The sequence below is a fragment of the Peromyscus californicus genome, unplaced genomic scaffold (genome assembly GCF_007827085.1).
Source record: "Peromyscus californicus insignis strain IS unplaced genomic scaffold, ASM782708v3 Scaffold_11__1_contigs__length_118956290, whole genome shotgun sequence".
Lineage (NCBI taxonomy): Eukaryota > Metazoa > Chordata > Mammalia > Rodentia > Cricetidae > Peromyscus > Peromyscus californicus.
In genome coordinates, this window is record NW_026294402.1 from 46,009,322 (window position 1) to 46,037,016 (window position 27,695).

General features: G+C 40.1%; 1 long non-coding RNA gene across 1 annotated transcript; it reads left to right on the forward strand.

Annotated features, from left to right (window-relative positions):
- The first annotated feature begins 8,598 nt into the window (after window positions 1-8,598).
- On the forward strand, window positions 8,599-14,276 carry LOC128104182 (uncharacterized). Its single transcript, XR_008215902.1, has 2 exons — window positions 8,599-9,725; window positions 13,292-14,276. It is a non-coding gene; the product is annotated as an uncharacterized LOC128104182 (long non-coding RNA).
- The last annotated feature ends 13,419 nt before the right edge of the window (window positions 14,277-27,695 follow it).

Genomic DNA, 27,695 nt, shown 5'->3' on the forward strand with positions numbered 1-27,695 from the left:
CAAAGAAACTGTCAGTCACACTGCAGATCCTTGGGAAAGACCCAGCAATAGTATCATGGCTAAGAAGTGAAACAGAATTTTAATGTAATACAAACAAGAATGGAATTTGACATTCCAGGGTTCTCTGTGTGTACACATGTGTTTGTGTTTATGGGGTACTTAAGGATAGTATCTGGTCAGAGGTCCAGATGGGGAGGTCCGTGTAACCCTGTACGTAGGTAAGAAGCAGTAATGGTCATTTATTCAGAGCCCCTGCTCCACAGTTTGCGACTGGGAGCTTGGAGTCCTTTTTCTATCTATTCACAGACCAAGAACAGCAGGCTAGCACAAGCTTGGGTGTCAGATACATGCCTGGATTTGAGCTACAGCCTGAAAAATTATTCACATAAAACTTTGCACACATTCCTAACAAACTCTGTGTTTGGTTCCTTAATTGTAAGTTGGGATTAATTGTCATCATCTTATAGAATTGAGGGCCTTGATATGAAACATGAACATTGTATACCCTGTCTGACAGATTGCAGGTGCTTAGCAACAGATAGTTGTTTTTTTATCAGTAATAACACAACCATGTGGTAAGGATAAGTCTCCCATTTCCAAACTGCCCTCCAGGCCATCCTATACCATCCGCCCTCCACTTGTTGACCTGCCTCATCACACAACCTCCCCACCTCCCCACCCATCCAGGGATACTTTGCCTTCTCTTTCCACCCTCATTTCACATATACTATTGCTGCAATAGTAGTTGGAAAGATAGGGAAATAATAACTAATTTCTTCATTATTTATTCATCTGTCTAGAGCTAGCATTTCCTAGAACCTCCTCATGGCTGGAGTTCTGCTGAAAACAACTGCACACATCTCCTCTTGATCTCCACAGTAGTTTCATCAGCTAGTCCTGTTCTCTCTGCTTTGCAACTAAGAACACAGTTGTTCAGAGGGATTAAGTACCTTGTCCAAGCTCATCGGGTCAGTTAGCAGTGAATCTAGTATTCGATTCCAAATCCAGTGTTTTGATGAGCATTTGAGAAGACTATGACCAAGGAGAGATGTTTGGGTTCCAGACAGAGGGAAAATAAGCCAATAAACACTACAGATTTCCCTATTTTAGGAGAATAAACGATTTTTCATTAAACTTTTGAAAGTCAACCCAAGATAAATGCCACCACCATTTGAAACCATTGAAACGACAGCTAAGCATATATTTTTCAAGCTTGAAGCTGCCTGGATACGTTTGGAGGAAATATTAAAGTTAAATGTTCTACCCCGTCCCCCTTGCACTGTCCTGCAGATTTCTCTTTCTCTCTATGCTGTAGAAAATGCACACTGCCCAATTCCTCAGGAGTCCTTTCTTTTTGGCTGGTGTACCAAGCCTGTGCATCACAGAACACCCAAGCTTACTAAGAGAGTGTCCATCTCTTCATTTCTCCGTGGTGATTGTTGCACGCCCATCTTCACTGAGCAGCACAGGCTGCACAGAGCCTTTGCTCCATGAGACCAGGAACTCAGCATGATAGTTCTTGTACCTCTAGACTCTAAAATATAGGCTAAATAACCAGTCCCAAATCTCCATGCTCTGAGGCTGACTTATCTGGGGCTCTTGTGCTAACATATCCTTTACTCCAGAGAACTGCTGACATTATTACCTAGACAACTGTAGCATTTGCCGAATTATCATTGTCCTTCAGAACATTTCCCTAAGGAATGCCCTCACTTGTTCTTTGGATGATGGGTAATGAATTGTGCAAAGAAAAGCCAGGCTTCTTGGGCTTTGATAGTAAATAGTTGAAAAGCCCTAACAGTTGCTCTACTTTATAACCTCAGACAACCCCCACTCTGTGAAAGAGATGAACTATGACTGCTAAAAGATACAGTTGTAGTCAAGGGCAGATGCATGTTTTGGTCTAAAAATGGCCTCTCCTTCTGATGTGCGTATTTATGGACTTCAACCTGCATGGGTGGGCCTAGTGACTATGAGTGAGGGTTTGCACCTACATGGATGAGCCTGGAGATTTTGAGTTCAAAAAAAGTGAACAGATCTGAGCAGTAGATTGAGGAATGTATTGGATTAATAAAGGAAAAAGTAAAAGGAGAAAATGATAGAAGCTAAAGAGAAGAGAGAGAAGGGAGCAATATGGATAGAGGGCAGGGGTACTGAACAGCCTTAAAAGGGACTTTAAATATCCTGAAGTGATAGGCAACATGCTCCTGAAGATGTAGGTGCTTACCGCCTCATCCATCTTCCCCAGACTTGAGTGAACTTTGTTATAGGCCAGAGTAGCTTTTGTGACTGGCTTTCTGAGTCAAAATAGAGAAAAGGATCATGTTCCAGTCTCTGGAGCCCATCAAATTCCTCTTCCTTCAAGACTTAAGTCCCTCTGCTCTGAGAATCTGACTTTCCCCACCCAACCTTAACCAAAGCCCATTAGTTTTTGCCTAGGCTCATTCCCACATCAGGCTTTCTTTTCTCCCCCCAGAATCTTCCTCTCTTTGTATGGTCAAATAGTCTTTGCTGTGACTACTCAGAGTAAACCTCGCCACACACAAGTGACCAGTCAGAGATCGCAAAGGTAGGGCCTGAGTTAGGACTTGTATCAGTATGCTGACTCCTGGTGCAGTGTGCACTCATGATTGGGGGCTATGATTCTATTGTAATGGGAGTCTGTGATAGACCAGGGGTTCTCAACCTTCCTAATGCTGCAACCCTTTAATATAATTTCTCATGTTGGTGACCCCCCCAACCATAAAATTATCTTCATTGCTACTTCATAACTGCAACTTTGTTACTGTAATGAATCATAATGTAAATATTTATGTTTGCCTATGGTCTTATGGGAACCTCTGTCATAGGGTTGTTTGACCCGTAAAGGGGTCATGACCCATAGGTTGAGAACTCTTGGTCTAGTCAGACCGCATTGGCAGTTTTCCTCAGACAAACTGTATAAGAAATCAAAAAGGTGGAATTTGCCCAAGTCTGGTTTTAGGGTGTTCCTCCCATCATCGAAACCTGAAGTTGCCAGGGCCTGACCAGGGATGCAAATGATTTTAGAAGGTACGTTAAAGGATACTTAGGAAATCAATAGCAAGAGGGTTCTGAAAAACCAATAAGTATATACTCTTTGGGAGCTCTGTAGGAGCTAAGCTGCCTCTGGTTTGACATAGGGCACATCCTTTCATGGATTTTCTCCTGAAATCATGAAAGCACACCAGGGTCTAAGAGCTGAGGAGAGGCTTTTAGAAGACAAGAAAAAGAGAGATTTTTGCTTTAGGCCAGGGATACAGAGGATCTGGGATGGAAAAGGAGATTGCAGGTTTTAGGAGCTACTTCTACGGTGTCAGAGCCTCTGTAAAGGGGTGCCAGGAGATGGACTTGAGACCAACATCCTCTCCGAAGACTCCTAGGCCATGTCTGCATTCCAAGAAAGGCCAGGAGCAATGACAGCAGAGGCAGAGGGACTCCTTACTGAAATCCCACAGCCCATAGGTAGAGAACAGCCCCCAGAAAGTACACAGGGGCTTTAGAATGCTGAGTACCTTGAAATAAGCATTTGCACTCAGCTTGCCTTGAAAGCTAAATGCAGAAGGAGATGAGCATTGATATTACTACTTCCTCTTCCTTTCTCCTCTCACTTCATTCAAGGGTCAGTACAGATTCCCTTGGGGTAAAATCCACACTGTGTTGTTCACTTATTTTTCAATCTTGGGAAATGAAGATTTCCCTCCAAGCCTCAACTTCTTTATCTATAAAGTTATGACAATAAGTACCCATACTTTAGGAAACAGAAGATAGTGTTCAGTAGGAAATACACATGAAGAACACAACAAGTGCCTGGACCATACTGGTATTCATTGGCTGTAGTTTTGTGCTATTTTAAAAGAATATTTTTCCAGATCCACATTCTCAAGAGCCCTGCAACACCAGAGATTATCTAATTTTGATTGCTTTAGTTATTTCTTTGAGTTCTGGTAGTGATCCTCCACCATGACTCCCAGTGGAGCCTTCTGGAGATCTATCTCCTTTGCAGATTCTGAGACTCTTAACTGAGGTCTGTCTACCAGGAGGCCGGCCCTTCCCTTGCACTTGCCCTCATGATTTCAATGCTTGTGTTTTCTTTCACTGTTTTAAATGTGCCTTGTCTTAATGTTGACTTGACCTTCACTCATACTGACCCCTCTGCCCTGCATTCTCTCCCTTCCAGTATATGTGGCCAACTTTGCTCACTCTTAATGTTTTGGCTTATAAATCATTTACCCAGAAAAGTTTTTATATTCCTCGTCCTGACACTAAATCCTTTTATATGCTTTTGTTATCTCCAAAGATTCCTGTAACAATCCTCATACTTACACAATAGTTGCCTTAATTTCTGTTTTCTTTAATAAATGCAAAACTATATGAGGGCTATGATCATGAGAATCCCATTGTGGCTGATCACTTGTACAGTGCCTAAAAATGCTTCACATTTGTATTCCAAAGGTTCCTAATCATTTTCTGCATGCTGTTGGCTCATTAGCTTGTTTGTAACTCCATTGAAAAATGTTATTAGTGTGTGCTAGTTTTACAAAGTTGTGGGTTTCATAATGATGTCTTTTGTTCAAGCATATCATGTACATTGACCACATTCCTTCCCTATTTCTCTCTATCCCCTCTGCCTCCTCCCTTTCCTCTTCCTAAACATTCTTCCTTCTGTTGTCATGTTGTGTGTGTGTGTGTGTGTGTGTATACATATAACTTGGTTTCATATTTTAGTGAAAGCATGTAATATTTGTCTTTCTGGCCTGACTTACTTCACTGCCTTAATTCCAACCATTTTATGCAAACAATGTAATTTTACAGTTGCATAAAACTCAATTGCACATGGACAGAACATTTTCTTGATCCATTCACTTATTGATGGACACCGGGGCTGACTGCATAATAACACTGGAATGAATGTGGAATGAATAATGTCACAATAAACCTGGATCAACAGGTGTCTCTGCAGTGTGCTTGGCTTAGATTCTGTTTGGAACATACATAGGGGTGGTGAAGCTGAATTATATGGTTGTTCTAGTTTGACCTGCTTGGTGGCTTCACTTGTCCATTTTCACCAGCAACATATAGTAGACATCTCCTCCTGACTTCCCTCAGGCTAACAAGAGTGAAGTCCTATCTTCTCAGTGTATTTTGATTTGCACTTCCATGATGGTTAGAGATGTATAACTCCCTTCTCAGTTTTCCCTTTTCATGTTTATTTGGGACCAAGAAAAAGATAAGAAGGCTGATATCACCTATAGTAAAAACAACAACAAAAACCTTTCCTTTGTATATTTTGCTTTTGTTAGATAAATAATTCATAATTATAGAATTATAAAATATAAATACAAAGAAGTGAAAATCACTACCAAGTTTTTTTCTTATAAATATATAAAAATATGTCACTCTCTACATATTGTATTGTAACCCGAGGGCTTTTCTTTTGCATTTGGACACATTTCAATATTCAGAAATATATAGCATATTTTAATGACTGGATATGTTAAATGCCATTATACAAAATCAAGTGTTTAATCCCTCAGTGGTAGACATTTAGATTTTTCTCTTTTTATTTTTATTTTTTTTTATATATGGTGAACCACATTGTAGCAAATTTCATTGCAACTAAATCTGTGGGCACCCATGTTCACTTCTTTCAGTTAAATTCCTGTAAAAGGAACAACTGCATTCAAGGATATTTTTCAAACCTTTCTGATGCACACTGCTAAATTGTACCTGAGGTTTTAGGAATGTATAATCCAGAGTATGGCAGGAATCATTTCTGAATCTTTTAGAGTCTTCCCTGTGGCAAAGCTACTTGTCTATGAGATTGGCTTAGTAAGTCAATCTTTTAAATACCTCTGACCAGACAGTCCTAGCACTCACTTCTTACCTATTTTTTGCACCTGTTTTATTCTGGCCTGTCTTTCAATGAAATAGTAATTATTTTCCAATGACTGCACACATGTTATGCTTAAAGAATGAACTCCATGTGCTAATATCTCTTCTATAAAGTTGTCTAGCCGCTCATCTTGTTCCTTTATAGTCTAATTAGCGAAAAGTAAAAATTCCCATCTCCCATTGTGTCAGTGTTTAATATCCAGTAATGGAACATGCAGCCCTTTTCTTCAAAGAAGTGGAAAGAAATATTTTCATAATAGCAAACTATGGTTATGTAGTGCAATCAACACCTTTCCTTGAAGAGTCAACACTAAGGCAGCTTCAGAGTTTTTGTAGGTATTTCCTTTTAATGTGTTTAAACTGCTTAGCACTATTTGGATATTGGCACTTCTGCTAAATCTTTTTCCTGTAGTATCAGTCTTTGCAGTCAACTTCAGAAGTAGGCAATCTCTTGTTTTACATGTGAAGAAAAAGAGGTTTAGAGCAATTCACACACACACACACACACACACACACACACACACACACACACACAAATGCCCATTGAAATCATAAGTATCACCCAGCACTTGCATGTAGCTGCCTAGTGATACTTGTAGACTTGATGAGATTGCTTTAATTGGAGCAAATACATGATCAAAGTTTGTTCAAGAAAAATTAGGAAGAAATTAGAGTTTGTGATTGCTTTATAAAATGCCCCCTTAAAGAGATTTTCTCTAAAAAGAGGGGGAGAAGTACAGAAAAGTTAAGAGTATTCAAGAGATGGGATTTTTAATACAACTTAGGATAAGAGCCTGTGAGGACAGGAATGGATGGAGGCCAGAAGGGGAGGGCTCAGGGCAGAATGAGTTCATTGCCATGCATAGAAATGAGATACGTATTTGCAGAAAGGTAGAGGTGGAGATAGGAGTTGATGGGAATTCCCTCCTCTTGTTTCCATTTTACTTAGGAGAGCAGTAAGTAAGCCCATTAACTGGGAGGGAGAATGGTGAGTGTTCCAGTTTGCTTCTTTGTCAATATGTTAAAGAACTCACCAAAAACAGCTTGAAGAGGAAAGGGTTTCTTTCACTGTCAGGTTACAGTCCATCAAGGGAAGCCAAGGCAGGAACTGAAGTAGAGGCTGTGAAGAAAAGCTGTTGACTGGCTTGCTCAGCTACCCTTTTGATACAGCCTGGTCATTCCAATGTAGGGATGGTACTGCCCACAGTGGGCTTGGTTCTCCATCAATTCACAATCAGGAAAGTTCCCCCATGGACATGCCCACAGGCTAGTCAGATGAAGGTAATTCCACGAATGAGGGTCCCTTGAGGGGGATGTCTTTCTGTATGCTGTGAATATGTGTGGCTCCCATTGGATAATAAACAAAGCTACATTGGTCTATGGCAGGGCAGGATAAGGTTAGGTGGTACATTCAAACTGAAGAGGAGACAAAGAAAGGTAGAGTGGGGGAGACGCCAGCCTGCCACCAAAGGAGCAACAAGATGCCAGCAGACTAGTAACACCACAGCCACGTGGCAACATATAGACTAATAGGATGGGTTAATTTAAGATGAAAGAGATAGCTAGCAAGAGGCTGAAGCCATAGGCCATCCAGTTTGTAATTAATATAAGGCTCTGAGTAATTATTTTATAAGTGGTTGTGGGATCGCAGGTGGGAGAGATTCGTCTGGAATGCTGGGCAAGGCAGGCCTGGAGAAATTTCCAGCTACAGTTCCTTTTCCTGGGTAGGTCAAGTTTACAACCAAGATTAGCCATCCTGGCAGGGGTGGGGTAGATCTAAGGAGGTTTGAAGAGAGCAGAAAGATGAGCTGATAGGATAGGGAGGAGAGATGGCAAATGGGATAGGGATGTACAGGTGGCCACAGGACAATATTAAAGGCCTGCCTGAAGATGGTACTCAGAGGTTAAGATCAGTCAATAAGGCTGCGTGTGTTGTCCAAGTAGGCCAAGAGGTGGATATAACTAAGTGCATCATTTAGCTAAGCAAGCCTTTCAAAGAGGGGTAGGAAAATTAAAGATCTATGCAAAGGAATAATGGTAAATGGCCATGGAATTTTAAACTGCATAAGGAAAGAAAACAGCCTGTAAAAATGGGACAAAATAGTGAAAGACTTGCAAATAAATGTACCATATGACCTGATTGAATGGACATATTGGTGGATGCAGGTGATTAGTTAGGTAGAAGGTAACAGGCAGGGAATGAGATAGGTGAATTGGGAAATTGGAAGTAAATTATGCATTCCTTGAGGTCATGCAATGTTATAGTCTAGATCTGGATGAACCTAGAGCCCACCTAAGCACCTGGGTGATGTGCTGAGAGATGCTTCGGTTCCAAGAACTACAATTGGCCTTAAAGTATCATTCATGCAAATGAGACCCCATGGCTTTCTGTGGGTGAATATTTATAGCTTCACATGAGAACAGAAATATGAAATTTTCCCTCCCCCCCTCCCACTTCTTACAGAAATAGCAACCAGTTCAGATGGGCTGGGTTGGTTCCACAGAGAACATATGTTTGCCTATGAGGGAGAAACAGACAAAGCCAGCTAATGTGAAAATGTGGGGTCCCTTGTGAGTTGGGGGTTTAAATATCACTCTGTGATGTTTGTGTATGTGTGGTGTTCTCTATGAAACTGATTGTTATCTTTCCAGCTCCCTGTCTGCCCTATGGGTGCTTGGCAAGTATGCCCACCCTTTTAAGGTATTAACCATTCTCTAACAGCAGAACCATGGGCACGCCTCAGTCTTGTGTTATGTGCAGAGCAGAATTAAATGAGAAACAGAGCCTGTGCACTGGATTTGTGAGGCAGACTGAAGACAGACTAGAAATGTTGGGTGTGTAACTCGTAAGTTTCTTGACTATATCCAGTCGCTGTAGGGAGCTGTGCATCCTTCCTGTCACAGCCTGTCTTTGTCTCTGTTTCTGTCTCTGTGACATACATATGCATGCATGTTTGTAGCATGTTTGTACTTTATGAAAGCTGTATGTCTTGAGACCGTGCCCTGAGCTTTGAACATTATGAGAAAAATATAATATCCAGTCCTCAGAGCTTCCTGTGGCCATCTATGTGAGAAGCAGTAATTACTCAGCCTGTGAATCTTGGTTATTTCTGACTTTCCACCTTTCAAATGATTATGTAATTTGGTGAATGTTCCTTTGTAATTCCGGGTTTCTGAGGTAATGTAAATGAAGTGCTCGTTGTGTGTGTGTCTCCTCATCTGCCCTCAGTGAAAGATGCAGGGTTTCTCTACAGGAGATGGGGATGCTTGGCTTCTGTCCAAGGGGAGTTTTATGCTTCATTGATTTCAAAGAAAAGTATGATTAAACCACAGGTTCATAATTTAGTGATGGCATTATCTAGAAAGAATGAGAAAATGAAAATAATTTAGAAGTGTGTATGTATGTGTCTGTCTCTATGTATAAGTATATGTATGTGTATTTATGTCCATATATATGTATTATGTACATATGAATATATTTGTGTATGTCAACATGTATGATATGTGCAATGTATGAGTGCATAAATGTGTGTGTTTGTATGTGTGAGTGTGTACTATGGAGTGGAGAGCAGAGCTTGAATCCTGAGATTAATGAAAGTGATGTATGATTAACAGTGGTAACAAAACTATACAGGGAGAGTAATGAGAGATCTTACTAGAAGTGTCAACCTAGCTTTTTTGTATATGGACAATAAAACAAATGAAAGCAAACAGAACAAATGCTGTACATCCTAACCATACAAGAGAAATGATTTGTCTGACTTTGGATGACTCAATGGTGAAGCTAATTCTTTAGAAACAGTACTTCCAAGGTAAGTCAAGAAGATTGACCATGGGGAAAGTGATAGTTTATGTCAAGAGTCCAACAATAATAATCGCCCATCAAACGACTCATCCCCTTGGTACTATATTAAGGCTCTTTAGGCTCAGTTTTCTGTTTTGCTTTTGAGACACTGTCTCCCAATTTTGCCCTTGAGCTATGAATCATTCTGTTTCAGCCTCTGAATAGCTAAGATTATAGTTGTGCACTAATAAGTCCAGGTGCTGGGTACATATTTCTGTCACTCTTTTCAATAACCATAGGAAGGAGAAGATATTTCCATGTGTAAATGAGAAAGGTGAGAGTGAAAAATGCATCACTCACACACACATAAGCACAACCTCCAAATAGCTTCGAACCTATGACTGTCTGTCCCCAAAGATAAGCCCTTGGCTTTTTCTTCATTATTCCTGACTTTTCTTGTTTATTTTTAATCTTAATTCCATGCCCACAATACCTTTCACTGTCATGTCCTGTAATACTTAGGCTTTTGATGATAACTTAGACATCAGAATCTTCTACTCTGTCTCCCTTATCATACCTCTCTTGAATTAGAAGAAAATTTAAGACTCAATTCCAGTGTGTAAGCTATAGTAAGAATTCACTAAGCGGCATTGTAGGGAGTCAGGTATTTATCTGATTCTTTGTTGAGGACCTTCCCAAAACTTATGTTCATGAGTTCTGAACTTTATTGGAGTTGAGTTTTGTCACTTTCTCCATTATGTTATTTTCAGCACCACATATTTCTATATTGTAATATCTAGTGTACGGGTGTACAGCCTAGCACATAGCAACTCCTTTAAAAATACTACTGGAGCCGGGCGGTGGTGGCGCACGCCTTTAATCCCAGCACTCGGGAGGCAGAGGCAGGCGGATCGCTGTGAGTTCGAGGCCAGCCTGGGCTACCAAGTGAGTCCCAGGAAAGGCGCAAAGCTACACAGAGAAACCCTGTCTCGAAAAACCAAAAAAAAAAAAAAAAATACTACTGGAAAAATTAGTAATGGCATCAAGGAGTCACTGGGAATCTTAAGCTTTGTAAACTCCCATTTTCAAGTTGCTTCAGTTAAGTTTTATAAAATGTGTGTTTGTGATGCAAGTACAACTTCAAAATATCTGTAAACTAAAGCATTGATTAGTGATGGCTACTGGTGCCCATAAAAAGCCAATGAACCAAAGAGATAAATTAAAAGCAACATCTCTATCTAGCCCACCACCCCAAATTGTCATTCCTAAGATCCCAATCATTGTCGTCGTCGTCATCATCATCACCACCATTATCACTATCATCATCATCATCATCATCATCATCATCACTACAGTTCCATCTCTTCTATGGACAGGCTTTTTTTTTAATAATAGATAATGTATATTGATCTATAATAATATATACCAGTGTATTGGAGTGATGACTCTGATACTTAATAGCTCTGTGACATATTGCTCAAGGTTTTCAATCTTATTTCACCCTGTAGTATTTAAGAAAATTTTATTTAAATTATATATCTCCAAAATAAATTTATTGTTTGTAAAGTCCATACTTTTCATGTATATAATGCATGCTGATTATTCTCACCCTCAGTCTCTCTTATCCCACTCCCATGCCATACCTCCCCACAAATCGCTCTCCCACGTTCATGTCTTTTTGTTTGTTTTGTGATCCATTTCATTTAACCAGAACCCTCTGTGTGAGCCTGGGTATAGAACTGTCCATTGGAGCATAATGGCCTCAACAGTGGCTACACAACTGAAACCAGTGACTCCCTCTTCCCCATACACTAGTAGCCAATAGTTTCATAGGGAGGAATAGGGCCCTGTGAGCTTGTTCCCGATCTGTGAGTGATTGTTGACAGGTCCACTCTTTTAGTGATCGTTGTGATGTACATTTAGCATTCAACAGATGAGCAGTTATAAGTGATATCCATAGTATGAAATCTCAACCCATAGTGATGCTGGAATACTGTACACTGTCTGATAAGGAGCATATTTTCATGGTAACAGTCATACAGGGATCATGTTGATTTCAGATAGTGAATTGTTTAATTAAAGACACTGCCCGTACATTGGTTGTCAATAGAAGTGGTGGCATTGACCAGGACTCTTACAGGTAACCACCTTTACACTATGCTGGGTGGTATCCCTCAGGGTGAGACTGAGACAAGTAGAACTTTCCATGACCCTGAGGCACAGCCAGTGTGATTTTCATGAAAAGACACGTGCACTTGAAAAGATTGTCTGGGTATAATGTAGTTTAGATATTGACTGTCACTCCCTCCTCCCCATGCTCCTGTGTTAAAATCTTGGTCCTTAGGGTGGCACTACAGGGCAGTGATAGAGACATTCAGAAATGAGCTTATCTGAAGATCTTTATGTCACTGGGGGCGGGGGGGATGCTCAAGGAAACTGTGGGACTCTGGTCCCTTCCATATTCTTTTGCTTAAGGATCATGGGGTGAATGGTTTTGTTTTACTATGTATTACCATTATGAAATGCTTCAGGTCACAGGCCTGAAAGCAGTGGAACCATGGGGTAGAACCTCCAAAATAGGAAGTGAATCATTTTCTCTCTGTGTTACTTGTCCTAGAGATTTAGCTATAGTGATAGAAAACTGACTAACACAAGTCATTCTGATGTACTCTCTTGGTATATCCCCATACTCTCCCATGGATACTTACATCTTCCATGCTTACTTAGAGTCCATGTGCTTTGTTCAGTCCATTTCTGAATGTGCTCTATGGTGATATTTTATTTGTACTGAAATGTGATTTTATTTGTATGTTAATAAATAAAGTTGCCTGGGGGTCAGAGCTATTAGCAAGCCATAGCAGACCCGGGCGTTGGTGGCGCACGCCTTTAATCCCAGCTCTTGGGAGGCAGAGCTAGGCGAATCTCTGTGTGTTCAAGGATAGAGCCAGCATGGAGACACACACCTTTAATCTCAATACCAACCATAGAAGACCTGGAGGTCTGTACAGATGGGCAGTGATGAGGAGGTCATGTGGTTGGGTTTACAACCAATGAGAAGGCAGAATAGGAAGTCAATAAAAAGCACAAACACACAGGAAGTAGGTCTCTTTCGGAGAGGTAGGACAACAGCAACAGTGAAGGGTAAGGTTTTTAGCTCTTAGCTATTGCTCTGACCTCTTGGCTTTCATTTCTGTATTGGCTCTGTGTTTCTTATTTAATAAGATGGTTACATCTACAGTGCTCACTCTTCTTGAACAATTATATCCAATAATAATCAACATGTCATCATTGTGGGTTGACTTTTTTATGGTTCCTGTTGAGTAATTGAATCTGAATGGCATCATTACATATTGAGTACATTTTTTTTGTTATCCTAATCTAAATGCAATTCCCATCACATTAGGAAGGCTAATGAGAAAACCAATTTGGCAAAAGTCTTCATAAACCATCAGTCAATACCAATCATTATGGCTACCCAGGGCTTGAAGAGGAATTATGTCCAGTCTGGCTTATTTCTACTAAGATTTGTTCTTGGCTCAGGAAAAATGCATTAGACCTAAAATACAAATGCCTTTGTTCTGGTTTTTTCCTCAGCTTGATACAAACTAGAGCTATGTGAGAAGAGGAACCTCAATGCCTCCATCAAATTGTCCATGGGCAGATCTGCAGAGCATTTTCTTGATTAATGAATGATGTGGGAGGACCCAGTCCACTATGGGTGTTATCATCCATGGGCATATGATCTTGGAGTATATAAGAATGCAGGCTGAGCAAGCAATGGGGAATAAACCAGTAATCAGCATTCTTTCATGGCCTCTGCTTCACTCCCTGCCTCTAGGTTCCTGTCTTGAGTTCCTGCCTTGATTTCTCTCTTTAATGAATTATAAACTGTAGAATGAAATAAACCCTTTACTTCCCCAAGTTGCTTTTGGCCATGGTGTTTCATCATAGCAATAGAAACCTAACTAAGACAACTTTCCAGGTACCATAGCAGTTAATTTTGGGTTTTGTCTTTCTTGCATTGAGGAAAAACTACAAAACTATCAAAGTATAGCTTTGGATGTTGGATGTTTCTTCAAGATTTTCCCCAGAGTATTGGAATATGGACCAGCAAACTGACTGGGAAAAGCCCATCCCTAGTGGAAGTGGGCACTATACGCTTGTCTGGGAGGCCCCACTGGAGAAGAAAGCAGAAACTGCGTTGTTTGACCTTCTCCCTTGAGTGGAATGCTTTCTCCTGCTGCTCCAGGATTCAAACTACATAAATAATTGCACATTTCTACTTTTTTCAGTGCAAGATCGCTATTGTAGTTCTGAATGTAAAATGTCACCCATAGATTCATGTCTGTGGACATTTTGTGCCCAGCTGATGGAACCACTTTGGAAGGGTGTAGACTCTTAGAAGATGGAGCCTTGCTAGAAGAAGCAAGATCTTGAAGTTTGATAGCCCCTCTGGTATGGGTATGCCTTCTGCTTCCTGAGAAATGTGACCTGCCACCCAATGCTCTTGTCACTATGTCTTCCCTATCATGATACACTATTGAATTGTAAGTCAAAATAAAGCTTCTTTCCTCAGATTGCTTCTTGTCAGATTATTTGGACAAACCAATGAAAAAGGTGTGTGAAACAATACTATAAACATATCATGGGACTTGAGAATTAGGAAGATTTTTCACCAAAGGAAATACACACACACACACACACACACACACACACACACACACACACACACACATTTGCGGCACTTACAATTTTCATATGGCATGACTCAACATTATTAGCAAAAGTGAGTGGAATCTGATTATCATGTTGAAGAATAAGGTGATCAAGGTACATACATTGTCATCTTCATAAGTCACTCTTTGTAGTTCCATATAACTCTGCTGTTTGGGGTAGTTTGGTTGAATGCAATCATTTATCCAGAGGGTGGGAATGAATGAAAGGTGAACAACAATTTGAGTATGTTTTGTGTTTGTTCAGAGAATAAGAAGTTCTCATAAGAGAGAGAAATTTTGCAATGCCTGTCAGCAAACATCAACTGTCACCTGCATATTCGGAGACAACAACTATCACTGTACCCAGCATTTTGTGATGACCTTGGAAGCTTGATGTAGCTGATACTGTGGATACCATGTATGTATCCCACTGAGTCTTGGCACTAATTCCCAGTTTTTACCATCTGCCTCAGCATGGCTGACTGGAAACACTGGGGTCTGCTACTCATAAGAGCCATCAACTGATAACTTGTGGGAACAGGCATACATTTCCCCACTCTCTTGTCCCTCTGTTGGGTCATACTTTATGTTCCTCTCAGAATTCTCTAGAAGGATTAAGCTTTAGTTGACTATGGTGCTGATTTACTTCACGATACATTCTTGGTTGGTTTCCATCTCTTCCCGATCCAATTCTCTGTTTCTCTGCTAATATTACCTGGGTTCAACTCCTAAATAAATCACTTAGACTTGAATCTTCATTACAAGGTCCACTTTTGAAGAAGCCAGATTAAGACAATGGTCATCATCTTTTCTCATTATAGATTTCTTCACTTTGGCCAAATCAGAAGCTTAGAAAATCTAAAGTTCTGCTGTAAAAAGCCAGTGTTGAAAATCTAAACACCCACAGGAAGGAGGCAAGTTACATAAATGGGAGAAGTGAGCTGGATGGAGATGCTAACCAGATGGTACTGAGCCTGTCTCAAAAAGCCAGCTGCTCTATAGCCCCGGCCAATTGTTGCCATGTGGAAAAGTAGGCCCGACTGTGGCCACATCAAAATTTTCATCTGAAGCCAGAAATCCATATTTTCATGTAGAATCTCTTAATATGTAAAGATTAGCTGCAAATTCAGATGCTTTTCTAACATTGAGTTAGCCAAATAAAACACATCTGTAAGCTACACTTATCTAGGGGCCATTAATGCAACCTGATTATAGACATACTGCCCTTAGCTGCAAAATCATAGTACACCTAAAGCAATGAGAGTCATAATTATAATGCCTTTCATAGCCATTGTCACGTCCAGATTCTATCCTTAGGCCACCCACAGATGGTTGTATCCAACATTGCATAGCCACTTAAAAAAACAAGAGACCCAAGTGGAACGGAGAGCTAATCACGGGCTTGGCATTTGATTGTGGATCTGGCTTAATGCAGTATTCTGAGTGCCAGTTGGAAGGGAAACCACCACCCAAACAACGTGTGCTATCATGGTGAGTTTAAATGGAATGGAAATGTTGTGAGTTTAATAAAATAAAACTGCTGTGATGTACATATATATCTGGCTTTCACGGATAGATCTTCCAAGGGTGTTGTGATGTCAGATATGTTTGGCAGGTTCAATTCTCTTAGCACCTACATTTGCACTGTTTTTAAGACAGAGGTGATTTGAAACACATGTGTTAACAGTAACCACATAATATGTGGAATCAAGAAAGTGTGGAGGCTTCATTTTGACTTTCATGGTCCTAATCTAACCCGTTTCTATTGTGTGAGGGGAAGGAGAAGAGTTACTTAATGTTCCTGCTCCTCCTCATTGATCCTCCCTGTCCCCAGCCCTCTTCCTTGTTCCTCTTCTTCCTCATCTTTTTTGTTCTTCCTCTTCCTTTTCCTTCTTCTTCTAGTCTTTGAAACAATTGGAACATTTAGTCTGTCTCCCATTTGCTACATCGGAGCCAAAACGGAATCCCATCTCCTCCTATAAGAAAAAATCAGCACCTAGTGTTGCTTTTAGAATTATGTGCTGACAAGACAAGCTTATGTAGGATGAATAAGGGCTAGAAACCTGATGTGTCGCATGCTTTGAAATGATAATGAATGGATAACAATGTGTTACACACTTGAGTTTTGTTAAGAGAATGAACCTCAAGTGTTCTCACCACCTCCATACACATTGGTGGTACCTGAGACATCGGCTTTGTGAATTTGCTTCTGGTGGTAATCATTTCACGGTGGACAATTGTATCAGTATTTCACCTTGCCTGTTATAAATGTATGCATAACTTGATTAATTTTACTGTGGTACAGCTGGCAAGTGAAAACTAATGGTGCGATATTGACTTAAAAGAAAAGCAACTTTGGGGAAGAAAAGGGATGTCATCAAAATAACGAAGCATCATCTTTCCTTCAGATGTGTCAAAGCTATAAAAGACCAGGAAGGGCCTAGAAACTCTTTCAGGATAGAGGACACTCAAGAGACAGCTGACTGCAATCTGAGATCCTGGGCTGGATCATGAAACTGGAGAACTTATAAAGACTGTAGTTTGCTAAGTAGTGTTGGTGAATTACTCAGTTTGGACTAAAATATTATAAAACAATGATGTAAGAAGAACCTAAGTAACATTTTCCATGAAAACATGCTTCATACTGCTTATGTACCTCTTTTGTATGTAAGTAGTATGACTTATCAGTACTTATAAGTGCCTTGATTTATCAGAATTGAAGGGTTTTATTTTTTTTGTTATTTGAGAATTTTATACATATCCACAATATATTCTGATCAAATCCACCCCATCCCCTTCTCTACAACTTCTACCCCCAACCCTGCACTGTTTTATTACAAAAACAAGATTATGGAGCTGGAAAATTTTGAGCCAAGTAAGCAGAACTTGTAATAAAATCTTGTGCTTTTAGGCTTTTGAGGAAATAGGTTCTCGATATATGATATATATATACACACACACACACACACACACACACACACATACTACATATAAGGTAGCTTGTGAACTACACTACTAATTGTATACTCCAGATAGAACAATTCAAGCTCAGAGACTTATTATTAGAGCCAGTCAGTACATAGAGAACAGTGGCAGACCTGACATACACTACCTCACTCAGCACTACCAGAACTTTGTCATTTCAAGCCCATTATGTCCATAGAATCATACAGTATGTAATCTTTTGGAATTGACATTTTTTTTTTTTTCGTTTTTCGAGACAGGGTTTCTCTGTGTAGCTTTGCGCCTTTCCTGGGACTCGCTTGGTAGACCAGGCTGGCCTCGAACTCACAGAGATCCGCCTGGCTCTGCCTCCCGAGTGCTGGGATTAAAGGCGTGCGCCACCACCGCCCGGCCCGGAATTGACATTTTTAAATGGATTCCTAGAAATGGGCTCATCAGATTTTTGCAATCTATCAATAGCTCATTCGTCTTTATAGCTGAATAGTATTCCAGAGAACACATATAAACATACATGTTGATAAACACATAGATGGTCATTTGTCTGGGAAAAAAATTCCCAGGCGTGTAATTGTTGTATAGTCGTCGCATGGTTGGTTTTAAAAGAAAACACAAAACTCTTTCCCAAAATTCTGTACCATGTACATTCCCACTGGTAATCTAATTGATTGACTTTCTTTCAAGGGTTGACATCATTGTTTTTTTTTTAATTTGAGCCATTCTGATAGGTGTGCGATGATTTTGTGCCTGTGTGTGTGTGTGTGTGTGTGTGTGTGTGTGTGTGTGTGTGTGTGTGTATTTAAAATTCGATGTGGTTTTGATTTGTATTTCTTGGATAACTAATGATTTTGAACATCTTTACATGTACCCATTTGCCATTTGCGTATTTTCTTCTTTAGGATATTGTTTGTCCATTATCAGATTATGTTGTCTCTCTTCTCATTGTTCAGTTTTGAGAATTCTTCTGTTTGTTTCAGCATTGAGGCATCTTATATGTAGTTCAGGCTCGTCTTGAGTTCTAGATCTTTCTCCTTCATCCTTCAGAGTAGTTGGAACTGAAGGAATGGACCACTAAGTCTGGCTTTAAGAAGTCTGGATGTTAGTCTTTTGTCAGGTACAGGATTTGCAGTTTTTTCTCTCAGTCTACCTTGTCTTTCTACCATCATAACATTGTTTTCCAATAGCACTTACTTTACCTTTGGTGATCTCTAATTTATTCAGTGTTTATCCCATATAGGGTAAATTTATTGCAAATTCTAGAAAATCTATTGCCTTATTCCAGATCTGGATTTTTTTTTATTTTTAAAAAATGTTTTATAATTTTACAATGTGTGTCTAAGTCTGTAAAATATTTGAAGTAATATTTTATACAAAATGTGATGCCCAAATAGAGGTTTAACAATTATTTTTTTCTCCAGGGCTAGAAAAATATTCCCCTTCCCTTTCATGGTTAAAATGAGGGATTTGTTAGTATTTGGATTAATTTTTCTGTGTAGGTAGTTTTGGGTTTGTGAGTTGTTTGCAATATTTTTGTCTTTAATTATCAGAATTTAATTATATGTTTATGCTTATATTTTTTATATTTGTCTTGTCTGGAGGTTTTCAGATTCCTCACATTTATATTTCCTATCAAATTTCAGATATATAAGTAATAATTTATTTTTTTTAAAATGTATTGTATGTGTGTAAATGTTTTTCCTGAATGTATGTATGTGCACCATGTACATTTCTGGTCCTCTCAAACTGGAATTACAGTTGGTTGTGAACCACCATACAGGTGTTGGGAATTGAATCCTGATCCTCCATCAGAGCAGCAAGCATTCTTAGCTGCTGAACCATCCCTCCAGCCCCTACAGATGATTTCTTTGAGTACTTCTTTCCCTGTCTTATCTGTGTTCTCTCTTCTTTTTCTGGCTCCTTTGGCAAGAATTTGAGATCTTTTAGCCCTGGGTCTCTGAAGCTCTAGGCTCTGCCCCACCCCCTTTTTCTTCTTTGAATTTACAAAGAAGCAGTATATGTTTGAAATGGATCGGTGAACTAAATGTTGTAATAAAGATACTGTCGGCATGTGATATGAGAAGAGCATTGGGGTCAATAGACCCGGCCTTCTGGGGTTTGGGAAACGTTTTAGTGCTCCGGCTTCAGGGCTAAGTGTGCACTGTGGTTCCCAGCTGCTCTGCTCTGGAAAGAGAGCACATCGAGAGGGAAGACTCCACTGGCACAGGTCCCGTACCAGAACTTTATGGGTGACTTTTCAAGTTGTCACTCTTGACCTCCTCTGGGCCTAAAGGCACCTGGTATGCCCTCTATGAAAAAATTCAAGCATGAAAGGAGGGAAGACATGTTCTAAGTCACCAGTGATGAGAGGAAATGTCTCTTTGCCTATCCGTGGGGTTTGAAAGTATCGTATCAGTCGCCTATTCAATGTTGACAGCCTGTCTCTGCCTCTGCTGAAGACCAACAGCCCTGTGGTAGAGCCATCATCCATACACTGCTATGAATTCACAATGAAAAATAAAGTAACCGATTTAAGAACTACCTCGGGCTGAAGAGATGGCTCAGTGGTTAGGGGCACTTCCTGCTCTTGCAGAGGACCTGAGTTAGGTTTCCAGTACCTATGTCAAGTGGCTGACAATTGCCTGTAACTCCAGCTCCAGTGAATCAGCCTCTTCCGGCAGCTACGAGCATCTGCACACACACATACACAAAGAGGCGTACACATGATTTAAAAAAATAAGTAAGTCTTCTAAAAATACCTTGTGGGGTAGTAAAGAAAATAACTCTTATTAAACCTCACCTTTTGATTACCCATCTTTGTAATCTGTGGGGAAATGTGAAGTATCAGAAAGCAATTCCAGTTCAATGAGTGTGACAGTTATCTCAAGATGAAGAACTCAGAAGCACTCATTTGTTTGTTTATATATGTGAGCTAAACTGGTCTCCCTTTGCACGAAACACCATTTGTTACTCAGAAGGGTTACTGACAGACAAACTGGTTATTTGAACATGAATTTTCTTGGAACGAACCAAGTGAGCATCTCGTGTCCAGGGAAACAACTGACAGCATGTATTGTCGGTGATCAGATTTTGAACTTTTTGGCTGGGGACACGGCTGGGGAGGCTGGGAGGTAAAGTCCTTGCTGTGTAACCCCGAGGACCTGAGTTCCAATCCCCACAAACCGTGTAGAGCCAGGCACAGTAGCTCATGTCTGTAATTGCAGTCCTCCTGTGGCAAGATGGGAGATGGAGGAAGGAGAATCCGTGGAAATCTGTGGGCCAGCTAACTTGACATTTTCAGTAAGGAGAGACAAGAGAGACTTTGTCTCAAACAAAGTAGAAGGTAATGACTGACCCAATATTGTCCTCTATGGTGGTATTTTATTTGTACTGAAATGTGATTTTAATTGTATGTTAATAAATAAAGTTGCCCAGGGGTCAGAGCTATTAGAGCCATAGCAAGAGCCGGTTGTGGTGATGCATGCCGGTAGGATTTGCTGAAGGAGGCAGAGGCAGGAGGATCACGAGTTCGAGGCCAGCCTGGGCTATTCAACATTCCCTGTGGGAGGACCCTCCACTGAAATCTGTTAACCGGTTGAGAATTATAAGTAGGCACTGTGAAAGCAAATCTTTCTCTGTCTTTTTCTTGTAAGGGTATTGAAAAGAAACAGTCTTTTAAATCAATAACTATGAGAGGCCATCCTTTTGGTAACAGTCCTCTGACACCCATATATGTGTTGTGACATGTGTGTACCCCCCTCCCCACACAAAGATAAAAAAATTCAAAAAGTGAAAGAAAAAACACCGCCCCCCTCCCCTGTAAGCAACCCAATAAATGTTTAAAAGATCACTTCTTTAGGAAGTTGTTGGCAGTGTTGACAACCTGGAGGTTTGTGTGTTGTCTAATGAGACATATTAGCATTTTGAAGGTCTACATCACTCAGTGAACTGCTGTTTTCCCCATGATCAAGGCACAGTAAAAGAGCCACTTAAAATGCAAGAATAATCGACAGATTCGAATAGGACACAGCCCAGAAATTTCACTGCCTTGATTCAGGTTTTGCACTGCAACTGACCTTTAGCTCCTCCTCTTCAGGGTCCTCGTTCTGTGTAATTAGGCATCTCTGCGAGGCTAATTTTATTCATATACTTTTATCAAAATAACATTTGACAAGCAACTGAATGCAAAGCCAGATACAGGAATCCAGTTGTCTCCTATGAAACCAGACACTGAAAGACACTTTAGAAAAGCTTGCGCTCCCGACTCACATTGGGGTTAGAAAGAAACGCTTGAAAGCTTTCTGTCTTAATTCTCAGTACAGTGAAATCTAGGCAGACGTGACTGATGTGAACCCAGCTCTAGAGGGCTCCCAGTCATTTTTAGCAATGTGGGGGATTCTGAGACCAGAAGCCTGAGAATTAGGAGTTGAAATCACTTTGGTACCTTTTTGTTCTCCTTGGTTTTAGGGAAGAAAGCAGGGGTTGTTTGGTCAGGGAGACTACTGACTTCATCAATCTCATCTTTTCTTCTTAGTTGTGGCCCATAAGGGCCAGAAAGCAAGGGGGTGTGCTGGCCTCTGTGTGGGGTAATTCTCTTAGATGTTCTTTCTGGGGATCTGAAGTAAGAGCTTGAACCAAACAAACTTGAGGTAGGCCCTCCCCCTTCAGATAGCTATCTCCTTTGTTTTGCTTGGTGTGTTGTGCCTAGTTTCACCCTGTGAATCTCTAACCAAGAGAAGCTTTAATTAGTCCAGCAACACACTATTTAGTGCTCGTCAGGTGGAAGCCACAGGGATTCTGAGAATACATGGAATATCAGTTCAGGTCCCAACATCACAACATAGTTAGAGAAGTAAGACACAATAGCAAACTGGTGTATGGTGCCAGGCAGGATTCTAAGTGCTCTTCTGGCCCTAATTTAATCTACAAGGTAAGGAAAATTTTAAATAATTCCCATTTGTCTGAGGAGGAATGAAAGACTCGTGACTTGCTGAGTAACACAGTAGGTAAGCTGAAGAGCTGGAAGAATTGTTGGTGTTTGGTATAAGTGTCCTTGGAAAGGGTGTTAGAAATGCCATACAGAATAATGTATCCCCTAGTAGAGTGAGAGAGGAAAGAGGTAAAGAGAGTCTGGAATAGAGCTGGTCTGAAAGAGGGAAAGGTAGGCTGTTGGCTGGCGAATGTTTGGCACGTTGGACTACAGTGGCTCGTGATTGGCACTTTGGACTATCATGGCTCATAATTGGAAATACATAGGAGCCAAACATAGGAAAAGTTGAAAAGCAGGTTGAAGAGTGTGCACTTTGTTCAAGGAGGGTGGCATCCTTTAAGGATTTTTGAAAAGGGAAGTGACATGCTCCAAGCTGTGCCTGAGGGAGAAAGCAGCAGGCACAATTCAACATCTGCATTTGCTTAGCCACAGAGCTCAGGGCCTGGAACTCTCACTCCAAAGGAATTTCCAGTGATTTCATTTGCACAGGCCAGAGCTCCTGCCCTGTTTGGCACTAGGGTGTTGTGTGTGGCTTTGTTTTGACAAACCTTGGCCATGACTCCCTAACACGAAACAGAACTTGGGGTTGTGACCTTCTGCTGCAGGGTGCTCCCTGCCGACTGTTGGAGCAACTTCTCAAAGACAGGCCTTTTCTCAGCCATGACCTCCTTCTCTCTGCCTTTCCCCTTCAAATGGTGAGTGTTAACCCATTGGAACCTCTTTTGGATGATTAGAGGAAGGTGCATTTTAAGGAAGGGAGGTCTCCTAGCAACCCTAGCAAGGATAGAAATGAAAACACATCAAGTCTTGCATTATCCACCTGTAGCCATGCAGGCAGGCTGGGTTTCTCACTTCCCTGGAGATGACTACAAACTCTTTTTGGAAATTGAGCTGGATGCTATCAGAAGAGTTGTCATCATTTTTCTGTATACCATTTGCACCCAGGACTTAAGGGACACTATATAAACACTTTATTTCCCCCAGGAGTTACAGTGGTTTCAGCTAAAAAAAAGTCACATCAAATTAAAACATTTAAAAATAAAAAATTAATTCTTTAGAAATTAAAAAAATAAACATGCAGTCACACTAGTCACACTGACTAATATTAGTGAAGACAAGAAAAGAGTGATACAAGATTGTGTAAATTGTGAATAGGTTCTAAAATGGTTTATTTTTAATTGATATTAATTGTACACATTTCTGAGATACAATCTTATATTTTAGTATGAGTATATAATGTGGAGTGATTAGATCAGGTTAAGTGGTATATCTTTTATATAAAACATATACATGCAAGTACATGGATGTGTATTCTGCACGTGTGTGTTGTGTGGGTTTTTTTTTTTTTTTGTTGTTGTGTGTGTGTATTTGGAACAAAATCCTCTCTGGTAGCCACTTTCAAATGTACAGTTATAGGTTATCAATCATGGTTACCTACAAATATATAGAACTCAGAAAGTATTTTTCTAGTCCAATTTCACCCCTTAGCTGTTTTTTATATTCCTCCCTAATCCTTTCAGAAAGCTTTGTGTTAACTTCTTTTCCACTCTCTGCCTCTTTGGTGAATGAGTAGGGGTAATTAAAATTTTTAGCTTCTACATGTTGTGACAACACATGACATTTATCTTTTCTGTGCCTGACTTGTTTTATTGAACACAGTGTCCTCTAGTCCCACCCATATTGCAGCAAATGACAAAATTCCATTTCCTATAAAGCCATAGGATATTTTATTACAGTAGTTTGAATGCACCATTGTTTATGTACTCAGATATCTACCGAGACTGATTGCATATCTTGGTTATTATGAAGAGTACTGCAGTGAATACAAGGATGAAGTCATCTCACTAACGTGTTGGCTTGACTTGTGATCTGTCCAGGATATCTTCCCACACAGGGTTCATCTACACTCATTAGCTCATAGATCCTCCAGTGGGATTCCACTGAGTATCCAGTTATTTGGGTAACAAAGGATGCTAGGAAGTCAGTCTGACCCACTAGGTTTTTCTTTCTTTTCTTTTTGTTTTGTTTTGTTTTTTTCTTTTGTGTAGCCTTGGTTGTCCTAGAATGAGCTCTGTAAACCAGGCTGACCATAAACTCACATAGATCTACCTGCCTCTGCCTCCCAAGTGCTGAGATTTAAGGCATGTGCCACCATCACCTGGCCCACAATTTTTTAATACATAAATTTATACTTAACCGACAAAACTAACAAAGAAGAAAAGAATTTTCAAGTAGGGAAAATTGGAATATAAAGACAAAAAGAAAAGTGTAGCTTTTGTTTGAGAACACTGGCATCTTTGCCCTTTTCTATTGACTTATGACAGATAATTGATATGTGAACAGAGAGAACAAGCCAGGACATAATTATAAAGTACACACACAGGCAAAATACATCTATTTAGAGTAATTTTTGGAGACATTTGCTTAAACTGTAAAACAATTCAGACCTTTCAGAGAAGTGTTCTGAATCAGAAAGTTTTTTGTTTTCTTTTACAGAAGACAAGATTTTTGTACCAATTTAACATACATGTCATCATTTCATCTTCTTGTCACTAAATGATTGTTGATGACATTGTCAGCTAGACATTTTAGTGGGTAATGCCAATGGCTACAGGCTTAAGAGATTTTCAAGTCTGAGTTGAACTTTTCCCAAGTGATTTTATTTTTGTCTTTTAATTCTCCTGCCATTTACAAAAACTAAAAACAAAGATGACATCGATGGACTGGGAAACCTGCTTGTTTTTTTTTTTTTTTAACCAGAACATTGAGTAAACATGCCTTCATTTGATTTTAATTTTCAGCCTGAATCTGGCTTACAGATGGCTAATTGGGAAATCTGGGCAGATGTCATGAAATTGGCAGCCTGAGAAATCAAAGCTGACACAGAAAGGGGCTGATGACATAAGGGACACATCTAGCTGTTTGTCTGGCTTAGTGTGCCAATAGAAGTTTCCAGATGCCTAGCAGCATGGTGAGCAAGAAGCCACATCAAGAGTGGTGACGAGCAGGCAAGGAGGAAAAGATGGAAATATCCTAGATCTACCTCCAGGGAACTTGAAGCTGGCAACTTGTCCTTTTAGTTGACTAAGGGAATACTAATATTTATTGGTTCCTGAGACTCTAAGGTTGTTACCACCTATCATAGACCATCTATGTAAGAAGCATGCTTCATCTCACTCTCTGGAGATAAAGTTAAGCTGCCATGATCTTGCAGTCAGATTCTCGTACTAGCTTGGAGTCCTCATTAGCTTTTCTAACATTCATAATGCTGGAAGAGTGAGTGGTGAAGGATCAGTCACAGTGGTAGGCAAAGACAGTTGAAGAAAGAATCACAGATAGAGATAGGTACCGGTGTGAGGATTTGAAAGGGCAAGGCATGTTTGAAGAATGGCATATACAGGCAGGATAGAATACACGAAGGGACTCAGGAAAGATGAAGTCCCCAAGAGTCATAGGGACTGTGAAATACAGGATCCTATGCAAACCTAATGATGGTTTTACTTCTGTGGCTGTTAATCAGCAAAGGATTTTTTTTTTTTTTGAAAGTAGAGGTATTGAAATCAATGCTGGGTTTTAGAAACTTGAATGGCAGTAGATGGATGTCCTGATTGGAATTGTCAGACAAGACCAGATCACGGCTGCAGACCCTCTGAGACACAGTAAGTCTACAAAAAACATTTTACATTTGTTAGAAATTAAAGAGATTACTAAGTGACCTAAGACATCATGATGAAAATATTTAGGCAATTGGCAAACTCTTTCTCTATATGTTATTTCCAAAGGAGATAATCTTGAATCCTTTCTTCAGTCCAACTTATTTCCTGCCTTGGAAAAAAATGCCAAAAATGTTGGGAATATGCACTCCACCCGTGGTTTTGGAAGGGCTAGTTTCTTAATTCCTACAGGAGCCAAATTTTAATTCATGAGAATTTTCTTAGAAAATGAGTATTTCCAACATTTCCTTTCAATGTGATTTTGGTGGGAATCTATACAAAGCTGAATATGAGATAGTCATGGAATATGAGAGGAAGGAAAACAGTAATCATAAGAAGAGCTTATTATGGGGTATCTGAGACTTGTTAGTTCTTGATGAAAAGGCATAGCTTATGTAACCTGTGCATTAGTATTCTGATACTTAATTGTTATTGGAGATTCTTTAGGAACATTCCATAAGCATTGTTGAGCACCATGTGGGGGTATTGTTCCTGCCCTCATGAACAATAAAATACATCTAAAATAAAAATACAAAAAGCAATTACAGTGCTACAATACATATAATGATCATAGTGAGGAAATGCTTGAGTAGAGGAAATATGAAGTATTATGGGACCATCCTGAATAAATTCAGAGGCCAGGGAACATCTCTTTGAACAAATTACAACTAATCAGGCGTCTCCAGATATTGTAACTATAATTAGATCCCAGTCCAGAATAATGAGTGTCTAGAGTAATATGACAGTGTTTGATCTGTGTTCTAGACAAAGATCCAGAGCCAAGAGAGTGGTGGTGTATACAGGGAATCAATCAGTTTATTCCAGGTGGAATTTGTGCTACCATGTGTGTGCAGATGGTCTAAATAGAGTAGGGGAGAGAGAGGATTGTACAGTGGAGAGAGAGAGAGAGAGAGAGAGAGAGAGAGAGAGAGAGAGAGAGAGAGAGAGAGAAAGGCATGGTTGTAACACAAATTGCTAAATGGTCTTATTAATAAAAAAAATCCCAGAGCCTGTAGCTGGAGAGTTTTCGCTCCGGGTCCCGCCAAGCCCCAGTCCGACAGCCCACTTATAAAATAAACACACAGATGCTTATGTTATTTAAACTGTTTGGCCTAATGGCTCAGGCTTCTAGTTATCTAGTTCTTACATCTTAAATTAATCCATTTCTATAAATCTATACCTTGCCAAGTGGCTCGTGGCTTACCGGCATCTTCACATGCTGCCCTGCCATCTTACTTCCTCTCTCCGCCCAGCTACATCACTTCCTATTTCCACCCAGCTCTGCCACTTCCTGTCTGTCTGTACAGACCTCCAGACCTCTATGGTTAACTAGTGCTGGGATTAAAGTCATGTGCTACCACACCTGGCTCTGTTCTCAGTGTGGCCTTGAACTCACAGAGATCCGGATGAATCTCTGCCTCTGGAATGCTAGGATTAAAGGCATTTGCTACCACTGCCTGACCTCTATGTTTAATATAGTGACTGGTTTTTTCCTCTGATCCCCAAGCAAACTTTATTTGTTACAGCACAAATAAAATATCACCACACATGGTTCCTACTAAGTCTTGTACATTTGGGGTTTATCCTGAAGGTAGTATGAAAGTACATTTCTGTAGAGAAGC